Source organism: Protopterus annectens, chromosome 1.part0, assembly GCF_019279795.1.
Source record: "Protopterus annectens isolate FY-2018-M chromosome 1.part0, PAN1.0, whole genome shotgun sequence".
Lineage (NCBI taxonomy): Eukaryota > Metazoa > Chordata > Ceratodontiformes > Protopteridae > Protopterus > Protopterus annectens.
Window position 1 is genome coordinate 1632219999 of NC_056725.1, and position 16946 is coordinate 1632236944.

The window sequence follows — 16946 nt, forward strand, 5'->3', positions numbered from 1 at the left end:
GCTTGAGAAAAGGCCACAGCGCTAATAGAATGAGCTTTGACATTCTGAGGGAGACTAAATCGAACAGCCTGCAACAGTCACGTTTAAATTAGTTGTTTAGGTACTGGCTGTTGTTTCTTCTTATCTTGTTTATTTATATACATCACTGTAGTACAGTATTGTCTGTTATTACTACCAGTGGCCCAGATGTCCACAGTTGATTTAGAGCTTTTATTAGAGCCATAATTTATTTGAGATTTATATGCTTGTGCCTGAAGTGAGACACACAGATGCCCTGGACCTTGACACCTTGAGACTTGATATGACTGTGAACAAGAATTGGAAAGATAAGAGGAAGCAGATGCTGGCCCTACATGGACTTGAGGAATCACTGAATTTTCCTCATGAGGAGACTCTAAAATGGAATGATGAAAATGGAGGAGGCCATAAAACGCAGAATCCTCAGAAATTCTCATGCTATGAATATGTTTTAATGAGACCAATTTAGAAAGGGTGGACAGCACAGCAGGGAAGCACTTTTTCGAGGAGAAAAAAGGCTGTCACCAAAGAAATGTCCAGAATACAACCTAGGAAAACTACATTATGGGCAGTGGTACCTCTCAACCATACAAATTTTCCTAGAATGTTCAGATTTTTGCCTCACATTTTTGGTCTGTTCCTCATAAAATCTGATTTTCTAACAAATCACTGAAGACTGAAGTCACTAAATAATGACATACATTTGAGTTTCAAACTTCATATCCTTCAAAAATGAATACTGGCACATATTGTGTTATTCTAGCAGCAAGTTTATGAGAGCAGTATGGAAAACTTGTCTCTTATTTTTGGGCCTTTGTTCCCCCATTATTTTAGGCTTTGTCCAGATTTCTTACACTAAGAGGTTGAGAAGTATGAGTTCTAAAAGTAATACACTTGAATCCCGGGTTGGATAACAGAGGCATGGTAAACTGAAGAGATACCAGGGTGTCTTGGATAGAGGTTGCTGAAATAAGGCAGACATCTATGAAGGGGTGAATAATGCCTTGAAGTTTGCTGAAGGCTGTGACTGTGGTAAGGCATTTGTACAGTGGAGAGACCAAAAAGTAAAGATGTAAATTGAAAATGCAGTCCCAGTGCATAAAGTCTTAGGAAACATCTGTGATTTTTGTGAACTGGAATGTATAGCTAGGCATCTTTGAGATCTAGAGTGACCTGAAAGACCCTGGATGACAGTATAGGAGAATAGGTTTGAAACGTCAACATTCTGAATTTTGGAACCAGGAGAAATGTATTTTGCTTTGAAAGCTTTAACACAAGTCTCCGAATACCTTCTTTTCTGAAAGCCAGAAACAGTCCTGAGTAAAAGCCTTTTCCTTATTGGGAAAGGAAGATGGCTGTATTACATCCTGAGATAAAAGATCTAAGATAATTTGAGGGAAAAGATGAAACTTATTCTTTGCAGGAAGAGAGATCCCTGCTTGAACAGAAGGGGACATCCACTGAAGTTTGTAACTATAGTGAATTACTTTTAGAACCCAAGAATCTGGGATTATACATTCCGAAAGAGGAAGCCAGTGGGAGATTGCAGTGTTGTCAGGAAACAGTAATCTAGTGATTATTTTTTTTTACTCATCAGTGACGCACCAGGTAACACACTCAATTTTGGTGTAGAAGGCTATGGGTTCTATTTCTACACCAGGTAGATTGATAGTTAACACTGCAGTGCGCTGCACTCCTGAGTGTGTTGTCCTTCGCATGAGACACTAAACTATGGCCCCATCTGCTTGAGTTGGTGGTAGCTCAGATGGATGTAAAATGGCACCTATCAGAAAGAGTAGAGCATGTTCCTCAATGCCCTGGCCAAATTTCCCCTTGGGTTTCAACTGAAAAGAGGTCTCAAGCCTAGTGGGACTAACCTGGTCAACAAAGGGTAAATAAATGTATAAAATAAAAGTAATATTTTCATGGTAACTGGCTTGTACCCTGGGCCAGACCCATTTTCACTTAAGACCTGGGGAGAAACGCTGCACATTAATACAGTGTTATATTTACTGTAGACAAACAGATTAGCAGAAGTATGTAACTTTGTTATCAGGAACCAGTCTTCTTTGGTCCTGTGTGCAGTCTGTTGTTATATGTAACAACTGTAAAGATACTGTTTCATTTAACATTATGTTCTGCTATAACATGTTGCAAACTCCTCACCGAGTTTGCCTCCCTTAAGCTTTAATACTTCATCTATTTTTGGTTCCAGAATTAGCTAACCAGTTGCCAACAAACTGTCAAATGGCAGCAAGATATTTCTTCTGTTTTAACTGTTTCCATGGCAGTCCCTCAAGGCTGAGTCCTAGGCCCTCTTCTGTTTAGTATTTTCATCAACAAGCACTGCTACCCATCTTGCCACTATTGTTCAGTATGCAGATGACTCTATGCTCATCTGTGCTGCTTCCAACCTACAACAACTCCAAGTACCAACACAGTAGGCCTTCTCAGCTGTGGAATCTTGGCTGTCTGACTCGCAACTGATTCCTAATCAGAGTAAAACTAAGCTTATGCTCTTTCATCCTAACCTTCACCCAGCTTATTACTGCCCATAAAGTCATTCATCAACCAGAAAAATTCCATGCCCTCCATTAACTGCTGCACCCCCACACTAATACTTGAGTCCTCCACTCGTCAAACAAATCACTTCTTCTACACATTTCTAAATTTAACAATAGTGCTGATGACTCTCTTTACTCTAACTACATTTCCAAAGTATGGAATGCTATCCCACAACCTATCTTAACGTCTGTTAACCTAACCCACTTCAAGAAACTACTCAAGAACTACCTGTGTAAAAACTGGCTTTGCTTTTGCTCCACCCCTGCCTAAGTCCTGTCCTTCCTACCTTTCCTACTTCCCTCTCCACAGTCCATGTACTTTATGTCTAACTTATATAATTAAATCTCTTATTCCACTCCTTACTTCTCCCCCCTCTCTAAGTTATCTAGACTAAACATACCTTTTCCCTTCATTTCACTTCTCCCCTCCTCTAAATTACCTCAACTAAACATACCGTATCTCTGTTACCCCCCAATAACCTTATCATCAATCCCCCTCCCCTTTGTAACCTACTAATTTTTCCTTTCATTTGTTACTTATCCCTATACCTTACTTCTACTAACTGAACTAAATTGTACTTCCTTCTACTAGTTCTGTAAATATTATTTACTCTGATCCTCCTGTTTAAATTGCTATTTTGTAGTTTTAGGTTATTATATTATAAGCTTAATTACCCGCAAGTCATCATATAAACAACACCACTTGTAAGTGTAAGTCAGCATTCTAAGAAATAAACAACACCACTTGTAAGTGTAAGTCAGAATTCTAAGAGACAAGATGTTCTGACTCATCTTTATGTAAGATAATAAGCCCTTTAACCATTGTAAAATCAGGAGTTATACTCGATGTCCTTTTCACAAAATATTTCACAATGCATTATCTTTGTAATTTTAGTACTGTTGTAATTCCTTGTACATTTTGTATATATTGTATTGTTGCATTTTTACATTTCTGGGGAGCTTTTCTCCCCAGGCCTCTGCTGAAAATGGGCTCCGTTCCCAGTCGGACTTTCAAGGTAAAAAATGTTAAATAACTAATAAATTATTGTATTCATGTGCAACCTTACTTTGAAATGGCCTGTATGTGTACTGCTTTATGCACATAGTATATTTTGCATGGAAAGACTTTCTACTGATTTGAGAAATGTTGGTTCTTTGTTTTTTTGGAGCAGGCTAGGGGCATTTGACATTAAATGGGAACATGAAGTGACTTACTGGACTTTTGTTTATGCTTGGTTTGCTAGACTTTAGCATGTTTTGGCAAGTTTCACTAGCAGCAATGTTTCCAGTGGTCTTAGTATACTGTTGGCTGAAGTACTTTAATTATTTGTAATTTAATAACCATTTACTTTTGCTTTAATCATTTGATGCATCATGGTGTTTGTGTGATACTTGGTTTAGTTTTTCTGTTTATAAAGAGCTTAGGACTTAAGTTCTAAAATAAAACTGAAGTAGAGAGTGGAGAGGAGGAAGCAGTGGTTGGAGTATTTGAGTGAGTAGAAGCATTGTTAGGAAGACTATGTCCCTCGATAAATTCTTTACTCCAACTCTATACACCCAATCGAACTCTCCGCTCCAAAGACAAGCATTTATTAACTCTATACAAACCAAACAAAAGTGCTGGAAAATCCCTTTACACATAGTCTGTAATTAAAATATGGAATGCACTACCTTTAAACATTAAAATTACCCTAAATTTCAAGAAATTGAAATTTAAACTAAAACAAATACTACTCAAGTCACGTAACTGCACCTACTGAAAACCAAAATGACTACTAATCATATAAATTATAAATCTACCACTCCGCCTTCCTCCTCACTCTCTCAAGACCCCTGCTATCCACTTTTTCCACTAATTCACTGTGCTCATTAATTCCTTCTACAGACTTCTCTTTCATGTACTCTTTGACTTCATACCATTTCACCCCTACTCTACTTTATCTAATCTTGATCCCCTGTTGTTCAAATACCCACCTCCACTTGATATATAACTCATTTGCTTTTCCCTTGCTACTTGTCTGCTATTCCTTACCAAGTACTTCTCACTGTCGCTTCCTGTAAGCTATTCATCTTATTCAGATCAACCTCACACTCTTATCTTTTCCTTATTAAATATTCCTCCATGTATATATGCAAATATGAGAAAAATCTATGTCAGAACAATTTACCTAAACAAACTGTAAAACAATGTCAGCCACATTTTGTTATGTAACACCATACACCTGTGTGTAACCATATTAACATTTGTCCACATCATTCATATGTATACTACTCTCCATAACGATCTTCTAATGTATTATACTTATTTACTGTTAATTTATGTATTATCTTTTTTTATTTTAGTCTACTTTATATTGGAGCTTTTCCCCCTGGGCCTCTGCTGAAAATGGGTCTCCGACCCAGTTGGACTTTCCCAGTACCAAATGTCAAATAAATAAATAAGTAAATAATGGATCAGCATATTCAGCATAGCATTTAGGGATGAAAGTTGGAGAAAGTTAGTGCAAGCAGCATGACTTTCAGGTATTATGTTTAATTTTGACAGATTTGACAGAACTTTTGACCAAGCAATGTTTTCCTGAAATGATGACAGTCATCACAACCCAAAGTTGAAGGTTATAGATGCACCACTGCTGAGCTGAATGCTCTAAAGTGAAGGGTTAAAGTAGAAATCAGTTATAGTATGCAACTTACTCAATTTTTCACTCAGTGTGTGCTGGGATCTGAGGCCGCAAGTCGATGATGAACTCATCATTAGACAAAGCTGATGATGGAACATCATCAGATAAATAGAGTTCTCAGTGAGGGATATATGCAATATGCACACATGATACAGTACAACCAGAAGTGAGTGGAATAATACTGTAAACTGTTTTACACCACCTGGGGAAGCTACATTAAGCAAAAAAAAAAAAAAACAGGCATGTCAGTAAAGTAATTAAAAATGGCATAGAAGGCTTTAATATTTAATCTTAGCGGTGGTAGAATAGGAAATATACACATTCATGTACACTATCAGTAACTTTCTGGTTTGCTGTAGCAGGATAAGGGGCCCACAAGGTGAATGAATACACAGAGCTTGAATCAGGTGTTCTACAGAAAAATATTTTGGGTGGTGGCTCAGCACTGAGTCATAAGAATTTTTTTTGCCAATTACCTGCAGATGTATCTCTCGGTTTGCGGTCTGTTTGCAGTTGTCCAGCATTTTGTAGATATCGGACTGCCTGTACACAGTCCATAAGATCATCTGTTCTGGCCTGTTCCAACTTTAGGGTTTACAGCAGTGAGCTAATCAATCGGTAGTAACAGCCAAGTAAACAATGCTGTGGCTGCAATCTATTCTGCATGTATGGCAAGCCATCCTTTTTGAGAATTCTCACAGTCCAGAACTTGACAGGGTATTTGAGTGTATGTCCCTCATTCATTGAGATTTAGATGCTGTACTGTTGCTTTATGCTATACATATTTGTCCTCAAAACCAACATATGTTAGTCCATTTAAGTGGAATAACAATCTTGAAATATTTATTTGTAGACAACTTTCTTCTTGGGAAGTTAACTCAATACAGTGAAGAGTCAGGTATCCAAGGATAAAGTTTCATCTCTGCCACATCTCTGTGTTATTCTAGCAACCTGTACCTGCCTCCAGATATGACAGAAACTGAAATAGAATCCCTTTTTATGTTACAAATGGGAATGTAGACTTAATGACAACTCAGTCTGTGATGCTGGACTAGAAGCTCAGACTTACAGGCATCTCTTCTGCTGCTTCATATGAGCCACTACAGAGTGGCGTGTGCACACACTTACTATCTCATGGAACATGAAAACATACACTAGTGACAATGTGTGCTGGTTTTCATGCTGGACAACCTGGTAGATGATTTATAGTTTGTGACACACTTCGGCATTGGTGTCTTCTGCCAGCCATATCCTGCTAGCATGTAGATCGTACTTACTCTTCTTGGTAATCAGAAATGTTATGACCATCCCATGTTTTGAATCTGTGTGTTTTGCTTATCTATGTTTTCCACAGTTTTAAGGATAAGTGTTAAGTCTGAAAGTCCCACATGATAATTTGTGCTCATTCGCTTTCACCTAGTTTGCTAAGTAAGTTATTTGAAGTTTTGCATGTATGACGCTATAGCAGTGGCATGTTCATCCAAAACTGACAGGTCCTGCTGGATTAGTTAGCATGGTGGGAGCTTATACTGTCTGGCTGCTTCTTTGGAGTGTGTGACAGTTTCCAGTACCCTTATTTCTGTAGCACTGACTCTGTGGTGGTTAGTGATGGAATACATCAGTTCTTCCTGACCCTCTTTAGCAGTTATTCAGTGCCTTGTCTTTATAGTCATCCCAGCAATCACTTTTCAAATCAACCACCAATGGCATTTTATCCATATTGTTTCCTGTCTGAAATATAGCCAAGCCTTAAAATTGCCCTGGGATATCAAATCATGCCAGAGACATTTGGGAAAGCATAGCTTGGCTTATAAAGTCCCCTAGGGCTGTTAGCCTAGTAATCACATATGATCTATAGATGTATCAGTGTATCAGCAGTGTTAATTTCCTGTGCTCTGAAGTTGTCATATAGGTTGTCCTGACTGGACCTGTGAAAGAGCAACTGGTTAGTTCATCAGTGTCTTCCGGGTCTGTTTTTCTGCAATGTGTGTTGTTTGCCATATTTCCTGTTTTTTTATAGTTATTGTAGACTGCCACTACCATTCCTGTTATGCTTATAGAGCTGTCCATTTCTGGGTTTTCCATGTAGCAGTTTTGCCTGTATTGTTTTCATTAAGTTTTGTAATAACAAGCTGTCCTCACTCATCAGGCCCATAAGTTGTAATGTCACTTTGATATGTACTTGTCTAACCATATGACTCATATTGAGAGACCACAGCATTTCATCACTAAGACAATCAAGAAGCCCATGACTACCTTGAGCTACGCTCACAGTCTTAAAGTGTTGTCTCTGTCTTTTCTGTTTCCTACAGACTGCTGAGAGGGGACCTCTCATTAGCCTACAGAGCCTCAAGGGTTTCAGTCTTATGTGACCGCACATCCACAAAAGAAATAACCCTCTCAAGAGATCTAAACTTCCTCCTGAAACATAAATAAGACCTGCTGGCAAGATAGATTTCTTGCTCAGAGAATTTCTTTTTTATGGAATAGTCTTCCCTGGATGTAAAACTGTGTAGTTTCCTGACCGTCTTTAAGTATAACTTGGACAAATAAATGGGCATTTCTAAATTCACCCCAGGTGTAGCATCTCAAGATCACATTGAAAGGGATCGAAACTAGATATTAATTATTCACATTGATGGGTGCTCATGATTTTTATCATGTGGCTAGACTACAAACAATCCATTGGATCAGTAGCGTGGTATTAACCCACAACAGAGAGGCTGCTTGTTTCATCAACTGGTTCTGTTTATACAAGTCACTATGAATCCCCAGCCTGTGCAGTTTTGAGATAAATACTTAAACATGAGCAGCTGAGAGTCTGGAGAGAGTTGTTAGGGGATCTAGTCCCCAGTTAGTGTGATTTTTCTAGCAGCTTGGAATAAAATAGCCCTAAACGCTGAGTGAAAGAGTAACTGATTTGAGTGCTTTGCTCCTGAACTACAGTCATTGATTTTGGTAAAATCTTTTAGAGTTTCAAAAAGGGCTAAAATGAAGATTGGCTGCACATCATTTGTGGTGTTGAGTTCTCTGTTTGTTTATTTATCAATTGTTGACCAGGTTAGTCCCACTATGCTAGTGGCCTCTTTCAGGGGAGACCTGGGGTGGTATTTAAACTGTTAGGGGAAGTTTGGCCAGGGCATTGGGGAACTTCCTCTACTTCTTTTCTATAGGTACGATAGGATATTTTACATCCGCCTGAGCTACCAACAACTCAAGCAGATGAGACCTTGGTTTAATGACTTATCTGAAGGATGACACACTGAGGAGTGCAGCACCCCCTTGTGCAGCAGTGCGGTGTCAGCAGTCGATCTACCTGATGTGGGAATAGAACCCTCAGACTTCTGTACCAAAGGTGAAATAAGTGCAGCAGAAGCTGGAGTCATGATGATTAAAGGGCCTCATTGTTTCTTGATCTTACGTATGTGACAAGACAGAAAATTAGGGATTTTGTGGTTATATTGATGTTGTTGAACAAGGAGAAATAACATGACTTCATACCCTGGTGAGCTAAGATTATATTTGTTTTCTGTACTACTATTTATGATTATCTAAAAAATATCAGTTTTGAAAATGTTCATTAGTCAAATGATGACAGTAAAGAGTGTAGCTAGCCAAGGTTGGGATGGTCCAATGTGTGTGAGCATCTTGTTTAAAAACTGATGTTAGGATAGCATAGAAGTTTCATTTAAGATGTTTGGACTATCCAAGTTAAAATATACATCTGTTGTTTTTCTGATATCTTGCCACATTTTTGCACTGATGCAGCAGGTTCTTGGTCTGTTCTAACATCATTAACTTATTAATATTTTCCTTCTGCATATGCATAGATTGTACTATGTGTAGGGTTTCTTTGTATTTTGATTTCTCATAGTGTCTGAATGTGCTGATTATTTTAAATTGTAAGGTGGAATAATTACTCTATAAAAAAGTTCCTTGACATTAACTTTCACCCTATGATCCCAAGTCCCATAGCCTGATCCTTCCATCCAGGACATCGATAAAAAAACATTGCTTTTATTCCTTACTTTGAACCAAAAACTTCATCAGTACCTACTCGATTTTACCAAAGTGAATAGTTCCTGTTGTACTTTTATTCACTCTCTTTGTTGGCTTGCATGCACAAGCACAACACATCAGTTCAGGACAGTATACAAATGTATAAAATATCAGTTCTATGTCATATAATCGAACTTCCAAAATTTCGAACACCATATGTTCGAACTTGGAAGTTCGAAATATGACAACATTGAAACCTCAGAACAGCAAATTTTTTCCCAGGGAAAAAAATTGCTGTTCCAAAAAACACACACACAGCACATGCATACCAAAACCCTAATAAACCTACACTACACTTTACATACACAACTATCTATGCACTAACCTTAACCCAAACCCTAAACCTTAGGTCCGTCACTATCACACACATACCTTACCCGCGCCCTAACCCTAAGGTCTGTCACTATCGCACACTTACCTTACCCGCGCCCTAACCCTAAAGTCTGACACTTTCGCACACTTACCCGCACCCTAACCCCAACGTCCGTCACACTCGCACACTTACCTTAACCTGATTCGTAACTTTCGCACCACAGTAGAGAAAACGTCGAAGCCGCGGAAACAGCCAACTGAATTCTTTCCCTGGGAAAGAATTCGGATTTCCACGGCTTTGACATTTCTATTTTTCGAAATTCCACATTCAAACTTCCAGTATTCAACATTCCAAACGGTCGATTAAATAACATAGACCCAAAATATCTTTGTGATCTACTAGCAGGTATAGCAATAGAAAAGATGTTTAAGTGCGCCAGTGCCACAGAACATTTCCTTAAAAAATAGATGTGTCACTTTGATAGAGCCATGACAATTAGTACTACAGGCTTATTGTTTTATTTTAGCCCAGTCAGCAGTAATGTTGTCGTCTTAATTAGCACTTCAGAGTCTTTGTCTAATATAAAGACAGACACACTCACTCACTCACACCAGTGATCCATTACTGGTGTACCCTAGTGCAGCTGTAAGCCATCTGCAATGTATTAAAAAAGATGTACTGATGTTATGGAAGACAAATTTTGTTTTTTCTTACTGGGTTTTTTTTTTTTATCGTCTCCACTGAAAATAAGTCAGTTTATCCTACAGGATAGAATCAGTCATTTAAAAATGCATTTTTTGTAATGACATTTTTCAGATAAGACATTACAGTTTGAAGTGTACTCATACAGTCCCTTGCATCAATCACATTACCACATACCTTCAGAACATTGACATAAATGTCCCCTTAATACATTGACTTACCAACCTGCCAGCAGTTTCTGTCACAGTACAAATACAAAACTTATTCTTGACAGTTAAGAAACATAATTTGAGATGAAAGCAGCCACAAGACTCATTCAATTAGCTTACAGATGACAGTAGGATAGAAAGAGACTAATATGGTTTGTCTTATAAAAAAGAAAACTGCTGATTTTGGTTCATAATGGTGAAACATGCTTAGCAGAACATAAAGAGCCTTGGTTTGGCCAATGCTGCATACAGGACTACTCAACAGGAAAATTATTACAACACTCTGGTAGGAAGCTATCATTTAAGAAGCACAAATGTCTCTGCATTCTTAAACAAAACTAAAGACAGAGAATAAACCTTTCATGAGTGCTTAGCATTGACAGTTGATAAAGATACACAAATGTGCTGCTGACCTTTATTTTTCATGTTGTCCTGTTTAATGGGCTGCTACACTGCTGTTTTACAGATTTGCTTGCATTGCTGAACCCAGAGTTTGTGCAGTGGTATATGGGTATTTTTCCACTGATCAAGTAAAAAGCCTGCATGTTTTATGTTACATCTGAGAATTTTGTATTAATGGTTAAATAAAAGTGATTTAGTCATTACAATAAGTGTACCTTTACTAGAATATGTATTTTACAGTTGTCTAAGCATAATGCATTTAATTTAACTAAACTGTGAAACGCAGAAGCTCAGATGGGCAAATTTTGATTTCTGTAACAAAATGTAAGTCCAGATCTATATTATTTGCTTTATTTATTTACTTATTTTGTTTTGAATTTGATTACCATGAAAGTCCAACAGGAATGTTTGGTATACCCCTTTTCAACATAGGCCCAGGTAGAAAAGCCTCACATAAAAATACTGGTACAGAGATATTTACAAATAATGTTTACAGATACATAATACAGTGATACAAAATAAAGTTTTTAAAACAGTATTGAGATATTTTTAGCTTAAGATTTTTTACCTGTGCAGATTAAGTAATTAACAAAGCAGTTATTCTTCGGAAAAACAAGTTGAAATGTTAGAAAATAATTTTTTATAACCTGGGGAAAGAGGGAGAGAGAGAGAGAAAGCTGTAAGCGAGAAAGTTGGTATGAAAAAAGAGGGGATAAGATATGGGAGAAAATGGATAGAGTATTAGAGATGGAAACAAAAGTGATAAACAGGAGGTAAGGGAGGGTGCATAGGTAATCCGGATTGTGGCAGGTGCAGAGCCAGGACTTGGAAAGGTGTTCTTTAACAGAAATTTAAAGATATGGAGTGTAAGGATAAGTCTAAAATGGAGAGGAATATCATTCCAAATTTTAGCAGTGAGTCACCTGATGTTTTGTTTGATCTGGTGGTTTTAAGGAGAGATTGGTTGTTAGAGCTTAAAGATGTGGTGGTGGAGTAGTACTGTAGGGTGATTTTGAGGTCTGGACAGTTTTCAGCTTGGTGAAAAAGATTATGTATTGTAACTAATTGAGAGTAAGTGAGCTGCTTTGGGAGTTCCAGCCATATAATGTCTTTTAGGGCATGGCAGCGATGTGTGTGTGTGTACACAGGGAGATTTGAAGCAAATTTAGCTATTTTATTGTAGCACAAGCCAAGTTTCGATTAAGTTAGAGTTAAGGTTAGTAAAAATAGGTGATGCATAACGTAATGATGGTAGCAAGTGAGTAGATGATATGTTTTTTTTCTGATGTTATTAAGATCTATACAAGATTCGTAGATTTTGATGCATTTTTTTGATAGCATAAGTTATACACTGGTCAAATTTTAGGCTGCTATCTATGATAACTCCTAGAAGTTTTGTTTAGGATACATGTTCCAGCTGGGTGTTGTCATCTGAGGTAATGAATAGGTTGTTTAAGATGTGTATTATTTTTAGTAGCAAAAAGCATGGAATTAGTTTTATTAGGGTTAAGAAGAAGTTGGGAGTTAGATAGCCATGATTCAATAGAGAAAGAATTGTGAATGATTTGTTTGAACTATGGGTAGGGTGAGACTGAGTAGATATTGACAGAGTCATCTGCGTTTTGGGTGATAGAAGCAGCTTGGGAGGAAGCATAAAGTGAGGTGGTGTACATGTTAGAGAGTAATGCACCAAGGATGGATCCTTGTGGAACTCCTATACAGACAGGGAAGAGTAATTGTTGCCACTTCACAGCTGTCTGAAACCACATTCTCTTTGTGATTAGATTGTTGGTAGCAATACAATATACAAGTTGAGAATGGATACACTTCTGTAAGATCTTAGCTAGTGGAGAGAGAATAGCTATGGAATGGTAGATTGAGACTTCTGGGGATGTGCCTCCATTATGAAGGGAAAATGATGTAGGATTGTTTTCCAGAGTAGGTGTTTGGCTTTCAGTTATAGTGTGGTTGATAGGTAATGTTATGGAATATGATATAGATTCTGCTGCAGTGCTAAGCTATTCTGCTGGAATCTTTTTAGCAGCTAAAGTAACAAGTTTTACCTTTAGGAGGAATTTTTTATGGTAGAAGTGGGAATGGGTTGGAAACAAAAGTTGTTTTGTTGTTTGTTGTCGGGGTTTACAGGGAGAGAAAGAGAGTGGTCTGGTTGTTTTTGAGTAGATTTAGTATAGGTCAGAGAAAGTGGGAATTAAATTGGTTAGCTGTGCAGTCCAAGGTTGTGTTTGTTTTAGGTAGTGGTATAGTAGTTTGTTCAGGTTTTAGTAGTTTGTTGATAGAGTTCCAAAAGAACTTGGTGTTATTGTGGTGTTTCACTTGTAAGGTGACTTCGCAGGTTTGTTTGCCACTTTTTATTTTGCCTTAGATCAGATTTTGTAGTTCCCTAAATTTGTCATGGACAGCTTGAGTTTTATTTTGAGTCCACAGTTTCCATGCCCTATCTCCTTTTAGCATGAATTGTTTTGATTTTTTTTAATACATAGCTCAGAGTTATTTTTTCTTCCTTTTGTCTGACTTGGGCCTGTTGATCTAATATATTTAGAAAAGTTGAATATTGCATCATTAAATGGAAGTTTTGGGTGGTAGCAGTCATAGGTTTTTAGTGTTTCATTAAGTATGTCTTTGGAAAAGGAGTGGGCAAGTGGCTACTTAAGATATCAGGCAGGCTACTAAATGAACTATTATTGCTTTGGTTATTAGTATCCAGTCAAGGATGATTTCTTTGTCACTTTTTTATCAGTTCTTGTGTGTTGGGGAAAGTTATGATTTGGGAGAAACTGTAGAGATTAATGGGGTTAGGTTATGGTTTGGAGTTAAATGCTAACTAGTTTATATTAATGTCACCTAGAATGATGGTTTCTTATGAGACATGGGTATTAAACCAGCTCAGTATATCTTCACTTATGACCGTATTTATACCTCGTGGAATATAAACTGCTGCAATACACAAGAATTTCTGTTTATTTATTTTAGTTGTGCTACTAGAATTTCAACATTATGGAATGAAGGAATTTTCTTAGTGTATGGAGTTGTGTCTGTTGTAGAATGACCATACCACCTCTCTTTTTTCCTGTCTAGTCTAAGAATATTGTAGCCAGGATTTGGCAATTTTGCCATGTTTCAGTAATAGTGAGTATTTTGGGTGAGTAGAATGCTATGAAAGGCATGGATGTCATGGAGTTTGTCAGTGAAGCTTCATACATTTACATTTAAGAAAAGGATGCTGTTTTACAGTGCACACTTCTGACTTTTAAGTTAAAATATTAAAATGCAAGATTCTGTTTTAAAATATGCATAAAATATAATATGTTTAAATCAAATAACATTACATTAGTTGTCATTGCACTTATGCAAACCAAGTATATGTACTTGCATTATGTAATGTCTGTACAGATCTGTAAGTGAACCACTCTGATATGCTTTACATAGGGCTTCATTCATAAAAACTCTGTCATTCACACTTTATAGTGTGTTGTGTAAATATAAGTCATGTGCAACATTCATGATTTGTGAATAACGAGCTTTTGCAGTCATAGACACTCTTCATTCCAAATTAAGTAATGCAATTGGCTTTGTGGTTTAAAGGCAGTAGAGGGATAAACCCATGACTGAATCTCAGATGACTCAGGTTCATTTTTTGGTCCAGGTGCCTACCAGGGAGTGTGGGAATTAGTGCCAGATGCCCCCTCACTCATCCTGGGGGAGGGAGATGGTCTAGTCTACCGCAACTCTGACTGAGTTCCTGCAATGAAATGGGAGTACAGCTTGCAGCAAACATGCCAGGGATACGTGCTTGGTTCTGCCAAGCTGTTAATATGCGGTAGCTATTTTGAGGGGCATGTGCTGGAGCATGCAGATCCCCAAAGACAGAAGGCGCAGCAGGCCCTTATGCTGGTGAGTACACTTGTCATCTGCCTGAGAATAGGAACTTAGGATGTCATCATCAGGAGACTGGGATATCTACCTTGATCAGTCTCCTGCCTTCATCTGTCACTATATGTCATCACCAAAGGGGGCCAGTTGGTGGCGGAAGGACTGACTGTTGACAAACAGCAGGAATAAGAATAACATTACCTCATTTTTAATTAAGTAATAATGTGCCCTAGGGAAATTCTAAATGAAAGTCTGGGCAGACTGGATTTTTTAGGTATTATGTTATATTAAAAAAAATGTGTTCACATTTTTACAGCACAGCCCATAAATTAGCTAGTTGACAGCTTTTCTGCTAGCACTGAGGTATTTGTTCATCTCAAAGTAGGTGCTGGCAGAAACTTTTAAGTTTTCTGCCTTTTGTTTTATTTTGTTTTGTTTCACTCTGTTATAGAGTTCATCACTTTTTTGCCTCTGCATGCTCTGACGTAATTGATTATTTGGTATTAGATGCATGTAGAGTTATTTGGTTTTCTGTGTTCTTGTGGCAGAGTTCTTCATTTTTCTGTTTCTGTCTGCATTGAGGCAACTGTTTGGTAATAGGTGCAAGCAGTGTTTCCTAGCGTTCTGCCTTTTTTACTTTGCAGTAGAGTTTTCTAACTTTCTGCTTCTTAAGGCAATTGTTTATTTGGTAGTGGGTGCTAGCAGTGTTTCTTGAGTTTGTTTTATTTTTTTAACTCCTGGAAGTTGATGATGTTGGGGCTGTGGATGTTGCCATCTAATTGGATAGGAGATTGTACTGCTTAAAATCTCTTGCCTGGTGAGCGAATGTGAGTACACATTTGGGACCTGTGTTTTCAATTGAAGGCAAACAGCTGGTGTTTCTTTTCTAATTGTGTTCTGTTTTACCTCCAACTGGGGCAACAGTTTATTTTATTTGTAACTTTCTTGATGGTTGATGATGTTATTGGGTCTGTGGATGCTCCCATCCAGTCGGACAGGAACTTGTGCTGCTTAAAATCTCTTGTCTGGGAATAGCGGGCATTTGTGTCTTCATAACGCATGATTGCGTGAGTGAGGAGTAAGCATGGATGTACATAAAACTTGAGCTTTAAATTTGTTACACTTAATTTTTTAAGGATTTTAAGTATATACTTTGCTTGTTAAACATTCAGTGAAATATGAATTCACTAAATTTGTATGTTTTGGAAGACCTTATAAAATCAAATTATAGCAATGGATTTGTGCATTGTAAAGTGTATTATAATCAAGGTTAAGCTAATATTTGTCCAAATTGCTCTAAAGTACTCAAACTTTTTAAGTTCATTGATAGCAAGTCCTTCAGTGACAATAATAAAGATTCTTACTTATGTCATTTTTGCAAAAGTGTTTACTACAATTTCTGAATACTTAACTGATTGGAAATCAACTTATGAATGTTTGGATTACCATAAACAAAATGTTAATCAGAAATTATTCCAGATAACAGTGTGAGTGGAAGTTTAGGTAAGTCAGATTCTCCGACAAAGAAAGAAGCTAAGTCTAAGAATAGGAAGAAGGGGACAAGTCATTGTATTACAAAAAGAGTAAAAATACTGGATATGACAAGCAGAGAAGCAGATTGTGGATGTTACTTCTGAACTCCAACTGGATTTAAGTATTACTGATGGAGTAGCCAACACAGACTATGGAGAAAATATTTTTGTAGATAATCTCAGTTCAGATGAATTACATGTCTCCCTGGAGAGCATTGATTCAAATCCATTTGTACAAGAACATAGGCATGTTTGTCTGTACCCAGAAGTCATTGTATCTAAGAATGGAAAGGAAGTTAATGATACAAAGGCTTTAAGAGAGGTTAGGAATAATTGCATTGTAAATTTAGATTGTGTAACAATAGAGAATTCTCCTTCTATTGCATTGGTACCTGAATCAAGTTCATTTAATAAGAATATTACTGTCAGGAAATGTACTAAAAGGATAAGTAATTCAGAACCTTATGACACATTAGATTATGTTGATGTTAAAGAAAGAAAATATGTTGATGTTAAAGAAAGAGAAAAGGTAAGAGCTCATGGAGTAACTGAATCACATGAAGTGTTAATCTTGG

The 16946-nt window shown here is 37.3% G+C and overlaps 1 protein-coding gene across 3 annotated transcripts in view; it reads left to right on the forward strand.

Moving 5' to 3' along the window:
- CCDC134 (coiled-coil domain containing 134) overlaps positions 1–16946 on the forward strand; it is a 1075626-nt gene that overhangs the window by 797741 nt on the left and 260939 nt on the right. The gene's annotated exons all lie outside the window — the stretch shown is intronic.